Raw genomic sequence first — 12,922 nt, forward strand, 5'->3', positions numbered from 1 at the left:
TACATGGGTAAAGTCTTTCCTGAGAAACCGATACTCCAGGGTCTTCGCTGGAGCCAAAGCTGCCGACCCCATTTCAGTCTCCTATGGGGTCTCACAAGGGTCCTGCCTCTCTCCCACACTGTACAATATGTACACCAAGCCCATTTTCAATCACCTGGACAACCTGAACATTCCCTATATTAACCTTGCGGACCACATGCAGATCCTCCTCAGACTCACAGGTAGCTACGAACTTGGCTCTGCTAATATTAACTGCATTTACAGCATCATTCAGGTATGGATGGTGAACCACCATCTCTGCCTGAATGACGATAAAACAGAACAGCTTATTGTCAGCTCTCCCCATGCCTCAAACACCTTGACTCTGCCTTCGCCTCCTTTCTCATTGACGGGAACAGTCTCCCGGTATCTCTGCAGGTCAAAACACTAGGGGTTTACCTTGACGCCGAACTGAACATGCACAAACAAGTGAAAGCTGTATCCTCATCCACAGCATACTCGACCCAACTCATTAACCTTTCCAGAAAGTTCCTCACCCCTAGCATTGCCTTACTCTAGCCAAAGCCATCATCAGCAGCAAATTAGACTACTGCAATGGCATCCTCGCAGGGACCTCCTCCAAAATACTCAATAAACTACAGCTGACCCAGAACAACACCCTCAGAGCAGTGTGGTGCCGCAAACGATCAGATCACATCTCCTTAATCAGACTCTAAGCACACTGGTTTCCTATTAAGGCTCGTATTGAATTCAAAATACTATCCATCACCCATCGTTGCCTCCACAACACGGCCACCCACTACCTCACCCTCATTACCAAAAAGTCCAGCCTACGCAACCTGCGCTCCTTCTCCTCCACCTCTCTAACCACACACAGATTCACTAGAAAAAAAGCAGGAGGATCAAGTTTCACCGTCATCGCGCCTCCTACATTGTGGAACACCCTCCCTCCCGCTACCAGAGATGAACCTTCCTACCTGATCTTGCGCAAACAACTCAAAACATCTCTCTTCAACAAATTTGCACAAATCTTTGCACCAGTTGTGACCATCACTTTTCATGCCATGTAACCATGTCCCTGCCTGTGTATTCTTGCTTATGTAATCTGTGTGTGAATAACCAGAGAAGAACCGCTTGCCCTTTGGAAACGCTCATCTTGGTTTAACATACAAAATCTGCCACAGCACTGCAAGCTCTGAAAGCTCTTGCTGCCGTGCGTTTGCTTCCTGGAGGAGGCGGGCTCTGTGGCAGTCACGTGATAGATCATGTGTCCTTGGTCTTCTATTTACGGACAAGCAAACCACCCTTGCAGCGTTAAGCCCGTCGGTATCAAGGGCGCCTACTGTTTTGCGGCTGTTTGGCGCTGGAGGGCTTTGGAGGAGCGTGCATTGAAGGTAACTGCGCGGCGGCTTTCCGATATTACATTTAGTGTTAACAGCGGCTTGACGTTTCACCTGTACAGTTGTGGCACCCTGTATTGGGCACATTTAAAGCGCTCCTACGGATACAGGGTTGTGGGGTGTTTCAGTGACAAGTGAGGACCCCCACAGAAGTGGGAGTCTGAGGTATTAAGGAAGGTTATAATTTGGAAACAAACGTCTCATTAAACCCAACTAACCCACACTGTGCCAGCACCCTTTGTCTTGTCCGGCTCATCCCTCTATTTATTTGTTTACCATCGGTGCAGCAAATGAGGCTCCGCAGCTCTCCTTTTCTAGAAAATATGTCTGAACAGGAGGGCTCATACTTGGGCAGAGGGGAGGAATCAGGGTTAGTCGCCCCAATACTCCTACTCCAATCCCATTCCAGCCAGCCCCTGTCACCGTACACACTCTCATTCATACGGATGGTCAGCAAACAATGGGGGAAATCGCCCCTACCTCCCTCATTCAGAAAGGATGGAAGCGGGGGTTGGAATATACAATCACGACAAAGAAGATTCAGAGCAGAATAAACGATCATTTCTCCAGGAAAAGAAATGAAAGCGTAAATGATCTAGCTGACATAATTGATACTACATGGCAGCCTCTTGACTGTGCTCAAGAGGGTGAAGAAAGGGCACCCTCTCTAGAAAGGCTCCAGAGAAAGTCCCTGCCACTAGATGCACACTTGCAAAATGAGGCAAGACTGTCTACACCTCAGGACCACTCAGATGGTTCTAACGTTATTCCTACAGACACCTCCTCACATGCCAGTGAGGGCACGTTGGCAGCTTTAAGTTATGTGTTAAATTCTCTGGTTTCAGTCTTCAAACTTTTAAAATCGGAGGTGCAAACTCAAGCAGGATTACTGTTGGAACTGTCTAATGAGATGTCCAAGAATGAATCAGCAATGGTGGCCCTAAGCAACATCATGAACACCATCCTGATCCCTACTCTAAAAGAAACACAAGTAGAAGGAGTGAAACAAGGACTAGACATTGCACAAATCTTCAGCTTACTGAAAGAGGGGACAAAGGGAAATGTCGCTACACAGGAGCTCCTAAAAGATCTTGCATTGAAAGTCCTAAACCTTCAAACCTATGGACAGTCCATTAGTGAAGAGGTCCTTAAGGATAATCCAATCTTCGATGACACTCCGTTATCAGAATCAATTTTGGAAGAATTTAGGAGACTTGCTAATGTAGACATTGACGAAGTTGAAGAGATCCCTGGATAGTCCTCCGAAAGCCAAGGCTAAGACCTCTCAAGATCCTTCTTCTAGTGAAGCAAATTGGAAACCAGTGGCCTCTCAAAACTTTAAAGGAAGAAGGCGGCAAAAACGGAAAAAAGGGCGCAGCGCAAAGTCTAAACCTCCAGTTCCGCAGTTCAAAAGAATTCAGAAAAAGTCAAAAAATCAGAAAAATTCTGTCACAAACAACACAGGAATAAATTCATTTCTGAAAAATCTGGTATTACCAACTGACGAGAAATTGCCAGTAACCAGTGTACCTGTTATACTAGCTTCCAAATAATCTCAGAGTTGAAGCCCAAATCAAACTTCACCAATCAAACTAGCCCCTGGGAAAAAAGGGAAAAAAAAGGGCTTTCTGCATCAAAATATAGGTCCCAAGGGTTCTAAGGTACAAACATAAAGCATTGGCATGCAAACAGATCCTGCAATCTCCCCAAAAAAGATTTTGAATAATCAATGTCAAACCATGGGTCAAGTAAATATTAAGATCGCCCCAATATTTCTAAAAAACAATGCGCGAAAGGCTCAAAAAGATAATGCCAGTTTGGAGACCTCCAAAGTGACCACAAAGATCGCTGTGAAATTGGCTCCCATCTTTTTGCAATCAATGGCAAAACCAGTGTTATCGGCGGCCATTAGCATCCCCTGTCATTCCACTCATACCCAAGAGGAAGTGTTATTAAGGCCTATACCGAGCGAGAACGACTGTTGGAATGGCTCGGGGAAATTCAGAAATCTTGTGTCTCCTCCTCAGGGGAATGGCAGAGAGGGGCAAGATGGAATTTTGCCCATCACACCTGTAAAACAAGATGAACCTGACGTGGCCGACTTCACAATCCCTAAGGCATGGCTTAGGCTCGTTAAACGAAACAAGAACAAATCACTCTGTAGATCAGTGTTATTGACTGAGATAAAAAAAACATAACCTGTTTCTCTTTACCTCAGAGGATATTGAGTATGTAAAATTCCCGTCTAAAGAGGATAAGTTCTTTGTGGAAATCGGATTGAACTCAAGAAGAGCCCAACAAGCCTTATTTGACAACAAAAACGAACTTGCCATAGATGGCCTGATGATCTATAAGTCAGGGGAGGAGGGCAGCCTTGAGAATTCCTCCAGTATAAAACGAATGGGGATGGAGGATGCAGTCAAAAACAATGGTTTAGCTGGAACATCAAGAGATTCAGACAGGATCATGGCTGCTGGGTCAATGGGAATCTCATAGCAAAACTCCCAGAGATCATCTCCCAAATAATTCTAAAACTGGGAATGGAGGAAAATAGCCTTTAGACAAAGGGGCTTAAGATTAGTTTCCTGGAATACGAGAGGCCCAAACTTCCTGAAAAAGAAAAAACTAAAGGAGGAACTCTTAGGGCAAAATGACATTCTGTTATTCCAGGAAACGTGGCTCGTCAATCCTATAGAGATAGAGGGCTTCACAACCTTAAACCTTCGGGCCTCGCAAAAACTAAAAGGGAGACCAGCAGGAGGGCTATTAATTGCACTAAAAAATTCCAGCATCAAAGAGATCATACCATTATGCAATAACGAGGTGGAAATCCAAGCTTGTAAAGTAGAACTGGAAATGGATATCCCATATTTCACCATGGCAATTGTCAATATTTACTGGAATCCTGCCAGCTCAAAACTTCAGTATTCCTTAGAAACTTTGGACTCCGTCTTAACGGCGGTGAAGACTGACTATGAGGGAGCCCATATCCTATTAGCAGGGGTCCTAAATACAAATCATATAAACCCTGGGAGTGGACAGTCTGTGCAACCAAAGTTGAGTACATTGCGAAAAGGAAAACTGTGGAGGGACTTTCTGACATCTTGGGATCTCGAAATGATTCACGAAAAGATCAAGGGAGCTGAAAAAGTGGGAGCAACTTGGCGTCAAGGGACCCTAGAGTCCACTCTAGATTACATTTTTGTTTCTTCCGGTCTCTCAGTTCTCTGTCCCAGTTTCACCTTAAACTGGGAGGGGGGAAGCGACCATGCAAGCTTGGAACCTTTTTCCCCGATATACAGAAACTCCGTCATAATAACAATACTCAGGAACTCGAAGGTCTCAAGGGAAATCTGAGAGTCGTAAAATATAAACATGGGAGAAAAACGTTGAACAAACTACTTGAAGCAGTTCCATCCTCAACTTGGAGTGATGAATTCCATCCGGAGAAATTTGGGAATTTTGTTTGGTCTATACACCCTCCAAGCGAAACAAAGGTTGCAGGTAAACAAGAACATCTTCATCTCTTCGATGAAGAAACAGAAAAGAAAAAGAGAATCCTGTGACAAACACTGCGTCATTTAAAAAAAGGGTATGATGATCCCATCACTCGCAAGCAAGAACTAAGAATGGTTAAACAAACCTAAAGAAATTGGTTAAAAAACCATAAACATCAGAAACTGCAAGAAGATGGTGAGAGAATGCTCTATCTACTCTATCTGTTTGGGCAGCGCTGAGCCAACTAGAGACCGGTCACAACAGTTCTCTATGTAATCTGGTCCCAGAGCATCAATGGGTGGCATATTTGTCTAAAAACTTTAAACCAACTGGGTCCATAGACTTCATTTTGCCATAAGACACATGTTGGTCCCTCACATTCGATGAACAGGATATCGAGGAACTTATAGTATCTTCCTCCACATCGAAAGTGGCAGGCCCCAATGGTCTTACATATCAGGTTTTAAAAAATCACCCGAAACTGTGGGCTAAACTGTTAAATCGCCTCTTCCAGGAAATCCTCAAGAATAGGGTTTTTCCCCCCATCATGGAAGAATGCATTAGTCATTCCATTTTTCAAAGGGGGTGATCGGTTAAGTCCAGCAAACTATCGCCCAATCGCCCTCCTTGATATTGACAGCAAACTCTTTATGCGGCTGCTGCTAAAAGAACTCACAATCTGGGTGGACTCTAGGCAGATCCTCTCTCAGCATCAAACAGGTTTCAGAAAAGGGCTCTCTACCAGCCTTAATGGGATCATTCTGAACCTACTTAGCGAAAAGACTAATGAGAAAGAGGGCACCCCCCCTTTATGGGGCTTGGGTTGATCTGTCCAAAGCATTCGATCTAGTGGACAGATCCCTTCTTTGGCGGAAACTCCATAGTTGGGGGATTCCTGCTCCCCTCTTGGCAATGCTCATGGAGCTCCATAAGAATACCACCATAAGTCTGAGGCTGGACGATCTGGGTCACCTGTCAGATGTAATACAGGTATTCAAAGGGGTATGGCAAGGATGTCTGGGTGCCCCCCTATTTTTCAACCTATTCCTGTCAGACCTAGGAGACTTTCTGGCCTCATCATCACTGGCCAGCCCCAGGATTAATGGGAGGAGAATACATTGGCTGGCTTATGCGGACAATCTAGTTCTGCTGGACAGTTCAGCGATTGATATACAGCGGCTTTTGTCCAAACTAGGGGAATATGCCACACTAAAAAGGCTTTTAATTAATCCTCTGAAATCCAAGATTCTTATATTTAAACATCGTAAAAGGAACTTAGGCTCTAGAAATTGGGTTTTGGATGGAAAAGTTGTCCCCCATGTCGAAGAACTCACTTACCTCGGCTATGAAATCTTAGCCTCTCCTGCTCAGAATAAAGTGACTACGGCCCTTTTGGACAAAGCCACCAAGATCACTTCGCAAATGAAGAAACTGAATGTAAAATTTTGTAAATTCTCATTACTCCCACTCCTCAAATATTACATAGCCAAAGCAGTTCCGGTCCTTCTATATGGTCTGGAAGCGAAGCCCCTGCTTTGGCATTTCGACTGGAACAAAATCGAGGGTCTCTTGTGGAAAAAATCCTTAAATCTCCCAATGTGTACTCCACTCGTAAGCCTTCGATTTGAATTGGGATTGACCTCTCTGGGTTGTCGAGCAGACTGAAAACTTTTATCTTTATACCGTGAAATAATAACAGCAGGTCAGTCCTCCCTTTATTTTGATGTAAATGAACATCTCAAAAAAGCAAAATCTAAACAACTCCTCGGTCTGGAGAAGAAAGTGGGAGGTATCCTGTTTAGGCTTGAATTGACATCAGAAACCCTTGCTCTCAATCCCATGAAAGTTAAAAAGCTATTAGAAACAAGAGATTGGATTACCACTATCGATGGAGTAAGGAACCTTAATCCTCCATATCGATTTTTAAAGGTGGATAGAAAGCTTGGTACTCTTCCGCGTTATCTCCAAATGTTTCCTGAAAAAAGTATAAGAAACAACTTTTTGAGATTAAGACTCAACATAGCTTATACGAGGGAAATTTTGGTCCGAAGAAACCAGGGGGACAAAGCAAAAAAACTCTGCAGACAATGTGACTCTCCAAGCCAACAATCCCTTAGACACTTGCTAATGGAGTGCAAAGGCACCTGGGAAACAAGACTGTTGCTACTTGGGAGATTTGTGGCTAAAGAAGAGAGTCTATTGCATGATCTTTTTTGGGATAGACTGATTACTGGTCAAGAAATTATGCTCACGGCCACAATTGTAAAAGTTTTGGAAAAATGTTCCATACGTTCAAGTTTATAAGACACTTGCCACCTTTACGAGCATAAGAGGGTCATGATCGATCCCCCTTTGCAGCCCCTGGTTTCCTTGGTTTTCTTGGTATTTTTTCCTCGTTTCATTTCTGTAAGCATTCATATATTCTTGCTGGTTTTATGTTTTACTGTGGTTTTGTAAAGGTTTTTCATTTAAAACCAAAACAAATAAATAATAAAAGCTTATGTAATCTAGCGATGTGATACCTCAGTGTCTTGGTGCTAACAACAAATAAAATAAATCATGTTACAAATTAAAGAGGCAGAGATTGCGGAAAGAATACATCAATCAGCCTTCAATGGTGATCAGACAGTTGAGTGGAAGCAAAGAAGGAATAAGAAGACGAGTGATTGGCTCGAATTCTTTTGCGATTTTGACCAGGGTTATATGGAGATGGCCCATCTAAAGGGACTGCATGAACTCTAAACGTGGTCTAAAGGAAAGGTAAACTGACATTTAGACTATATTTGCCACACCTTTATTTAGAAATATTGCTTCCACTATCAAGGTGACTCACAATGGGCTGAGTGAGCATGCTGTGCTTTCCTGGAGCCTTAGCTTTGACCGAGTGAAACTCACTCTCAGGATGGTTAGTAAAGTAGAGGATAATACCTTTGGGAATAGATTGATATGGACCACTACGAATGTAAATACATTTAACACTGAACTCATGAGTAATCCCATCCCCATTGAACAAATGATGAAAAAGCATAAATGTAATCTTGACAATTTGACAGGGGTTATCATTGCCCTCATCCGAATAAATGTGGCGGGGGTGCATATTTGGAAGGAAACAGTGCTTGAAATGTACTATATTCACAATGCAAAGAGAAAAAGTAATTTTCGAAGGGACATTAAATCCACTCAAAAGAACATGCTCTTAACGTCTTGTGCAAAAACTATTTGCTGTACTAGCTTAAGAACCCAGTATACAAATTTGCTGCGCCATCCCAAAATTAGCCTGACTAACTCTAACTGGCTCTTCTTTTTAAATTGTTAAAAATGAATAATAGCAGGAAGTTTTGATATAACTATAGAGCATTTTTTGCTGGTGATGCCCCCCTTGTATTAAATCTGATTCCCGGAGCAACATGGGTATAGCATATTACTAATTAACAATGCCAATACCCTGCTCCTTAAAACAAGGTGAAATATCAATGTCAGGGTGGTTTGAATATTGAAGGATGTGAAGAGATGGATATCCTGAAAAGAATTAGCAAACTCAAGCGATCTCGTGCCCTCAGCCCCGACCGGTTAGCTAATGTGGTATTAAAAGCAATACAGAGTATTGGTCCCAGGTATTAGTAATATTCTTTGCGAGAATATTAGATGCTGGCAACATACCTGACAGCTGGAAAGAGTCAATTATTATTCAAATATTTATGAAGGGAAACAGGAATGTTCCGGCTTCTTATAGACCACTAGCAATGATTGACTCTTGTTGCAAAATGTTTGCAAGACTTATTTTGAAAAGACTGAATACCTGGCTAGAAAAACAAGACTTGTTACCACATTTCCAGACTGGCTTTAGACAAGGCTGCAATACATTGCATAACATCTGGGCCTTAAATGACATCATGACAGAAACTAAACACCATTCTGGTAGGAGACTCTATCTATACTTTATAGATTATAGACGTTACCTTTGGGACAAATTAAGCTTTGGGCTCTTGATCCAGATCGTCTATACCTTATCAAGCTACTATAAATGGACAACACAGTCTCAGTTTGTTTAGAGTCAGACAGCTCCCTTTCTTCCTCCATCAAAGTAAACACAGAGTTGAAATGTGGGTTCTTTCGCCCTTGTTATTCAACCTCTATGCGGCTGACATAGATAAGGAGATAAGAACAGCATGAAATCTCCCTCCATCGGTAAGGCTGAGGTATCTTGGATGGTATATGCTGATGATACTATCCTGTTAGATTTTATGTCAACAGGTTTATACAATTGTATCGCAGCACTTTCCCTCTATGCCTCTAATAATAATATGAAGATAAACACTTCAGAAAAACTAATATCATGATATTCAGCATGCAACATCATAAAACCAAATATTGTTGGAGGCTAGAAACTGAGACATTGGAGCTGGTTAAGACCTATATTTACCTGGGCATTCTGGTGACATCTACCCTGAAAACCTATGTTATAGAGAACTATGTCTGTCGAAAAGTGATGAAAAGATGTGCAGCGATTAAGAGTATATATATAAAAAGGAGGTAGTTAGATATTGTCAACAGTTAGACCTGGGGGCAGTATATATCAAATAATCGTTACATTTTATTAAACATGTATGTTAAAAAACACAACAATCACATAGTTATGTACAACACAACAATCACCTAGTGTCAAGCTCTCTCTTGCGTTCCGTCAATTTCACTCCACCTTCCTGAGTACCCCTCGTGCCCTTCTCCTCACCTGTAGTATCCTGGTCTGACGCAACTCCGAATCTCCGGATTCTCAATGCTTCTTCCCTGGATAGTCGATGTGGTCTGCCTCGAGAGGAAGCCACCCTGCCCCTCTAACTCGGGGCCAAGGGGGCCCCCGTACCGGGGCAGACCGGTTTAGGGGAAAAAGCCAGCGGGCATAAAAAACCCCTCGTAGCGGAACCAGGTAGCCGGATAGCTGACACAAGATACTAAATGCAGACCAGCAGGACAACCGGAAAAGGACTGACTACTCGGAGGAGTGTGAGAAGACAGTCGAGGTAAGGGAAAATCAGGAAGCGCTACCATAGATAGCAAGGTAAGCCAAGAGAGTGCAATCTCGTAGAAAGGAGAAAGAAAAGAGCGGCAGGGCGCCGCGGAGGAAAGACCTAAAGCGTCTCAACCCGAAAGCCTGACGCGAAAGGTTGCAACGCATCTGCTTCCGGGTTGGAGCCGGCTAAAAGGAAATCGTCGGTCTGGAGACTAGACCGCTGCGGACAAGAACGTAATGCGTAACGGCAAAGTTAATGGCCGCTCCATCGCCAGCGTTTCCACAATCGCCAGGGACAGCGGTGTGTGACACCTAGTTATGAAAAACACAGTGCAGTTACTAAGTGTCACGACCCTCGCCCAAAACCCCCTCTGGCAAACCCATTGGCCAGGTGGAGTCAGGACCCGGGCCTCTAGAGCCTGGCATCCTCTTCAAAAGCCCTCATGGGGCCAGTCCTGGCGCCTATGGCGCAAGGTTCATACACCATGAAAAACAATGTGCTTGGGAACTACTTTATTGTATTGTCAGCCAACATGGAGGCATCCACATAGCTTGGTTCCTAAGAACCAAGGTATGCGGTCTAGTGTTTTGGGTGTGGTAGCCTAGGGACTACTTTACCTGGACTATTTTGTTTGGGCTATTTAAACCACACCCGAGCAAGACAACACTCTTTGCATTACTTTGCAGCTTGCAACGTGACGCTCACTGTGTCCAGCTATTCCCTCTAACCTCGGAGAAGCAGAACCTGCAAGGAGAAAAAAGGAACATCATTAGCAGCAGCATCTTACCTGCAGTCTTCATCTTTAAACACTCGCAGCTACTGAGAACAGCTTCCTCGAATCTGCACGCCTCCCGGACAGAACGACCTGAAAGAGGAAGATAGAGGCAACATTAAAGAAAGCAGTAGAGACATATACAAATTACGAACTGCTCAAAAGGCTTACCTGGCTGGTCGCCTCTCGGCTGGCACCACTCTGGAACTTCCACTCGCGCTGAAGAACACCGCGACCTACAGGGAAGGAAAGCACAGGTTAGCAAAGGCAAGACTTCGCAGCGCTGCACATAGCGCTTACTTACTGCATCATAGCGCACTTAATGCACCATCATTTACCAGCGGGGCTCAACCAAGCCAGTTTTCCGCGCTGATGCTCCGCATACCTAAGGGAGAAAAAAGAGACATTTTAAACAAAGAAAGGCATGCAGGATAGAAACAAAACTAAAGAACAGCAATAAGACCTACCTGAACAATATCAAACGGGCCGGCGTCAGTGAAGTAACTGGACCGCACTCGCCCAAGAAAGACAACGTGCCCCTGCATGTAGAGATTTCGCTATCTGGTGATATTTTGGGTTTCCCTGTTAATCACAGTGATTAAGAGTTACATCATCAAAAAGGGTGCCATTTGAGTATGACTGGCTGTCTGGACAAACTTGAAGGTAAACTGTTATGATCTATTATGGGAGTCGCCCAGGCAGTCCTGGTGGAGGCTCTTCGCTGTGAGTTAGGTACTGTGTCTCTACGAGTTAGTTGGCTGATGTGTAGAACAGAATTTTATGTTTCTCTTTTCAAAGCTGGTACAGAGGGGATTTCCATCAAGCAATTTGTTCACGAAAGATAACAACCAATATACCCAGAACGTATTGTATCAAGATTTGGAAAGCACTGTGATTGATTTTTTGAACAATATTGATATGATGCTACCCTCTGAAAGTACTCACCCATTTTTCTATGAAAAAGAAAATGTTGATATGGGATCAATCCCCTAACTTGGCCAATCTGGGGAGTGAGAAGTGATACAAAGAAAACTCCACTCAGGGATTTAGCCCTGGCTCACCCTGTTTCTACCTACTGAAGCCCTGTAGTAAGAAGGAATGGGGCTTTATCAGCTATATGTTCCTTAACATATTACCTACTTTTGATTACACTGGTGGGTGGAAGGGTTTGAAAAAAGGAAGAGAGACTTTGACGACTCTGCAGCAAAGAAGTTGCAACTAATAGACATATTGTAAGAATTCAGTGGCTCTTGACCACGTAGTGTAGCCGTAGAATTCTTCAAGATAATATATTTCCAGAGTGGTAAGAGACAACACTCAAAGAAGACTATTAACCAGAAAAGGGACACCATTTGACCTGCGGTGAATCGGGACTGCACATGAATACCGCAAGGATAACCCAGGAGGCGTTCAATTCCTGTAGATAGAAATCATACAGGTGTAAGAGGAATAGTGAGTGCAGTCCGTAAAGAAAGATAAACCAAACACATGGACCAACCTGTGGTAAATGGTAAAGAGTGAGGACTGCAGGTAGATAAGCTGTGGAATCCCAAATGGGGAGTATCCCCTACAAGACAACAATAACACTTTGAAGGACTTTTAAGGAGTTTGACAAAAACAGGGAAACAACACAGAAATATGCAGAACAGGCTTACCAGGATGTGCAGTAGACCGCAGATGGTGTCTCAGGTCTGGAAAGAGGAATCCTACCCAGACGAAACGAGGATGCCTGGGCCTGAAGTGGTGAGTCTCTAGTCCCAGTCCGCCACTGGACCCGCCGGCACGCGGATGCCTGAACCTGGAGTGGCGAGTCTCTAGTCCAAATGTGCCACCGGACCCGACGGCACGCGGACACCTTAAACAGATAGAAGGGAAGACCTGAGCGATGATCCAGAGGAGAAGTGAAGACGGTGATTGGTAAATTGTAGTGAAGTAGGTGGAGACCCAGTAGGCGTAGATCAAGGTCAAACCGCTGCCGGGAACGACAAGCGCAGGGATGAGGCAAACACAGTCCACAAGACGTGATCCGGAGTTGGCAACATGCAGGTATCAAGGTAATGGTGGGGTATCCAATGGTTCCGTGGAACGTAAGCAGGGTCAAAACACGCTGTCGAAAACCATAAATCAAAAAGGGCAAGGCAATACCAATCCGTGCAGCAAAGTTCGGTTTCGGCAACTTGCGAGCAACAACAATGACAGACAAGGGCAATACCGTAGCAATCCGAAGAAACAATGCTGTA

The sequence above is a fragment of the Ambystoma mexicanum genome, chromosome 8 (genome assembly GCF_040938575.1).
Source record: "Ambystoma mexicanum isolate Mex_15411 chromosome 8, UKY_AmexF1_1, whole genome shotgun sequence".
Lineage (NCBI taxonomy): Eukaryota > Metazoa > Chordata > Amphibia > Caudata > Ambystomatidae > Ambystoma > Ambystoma mexicanum.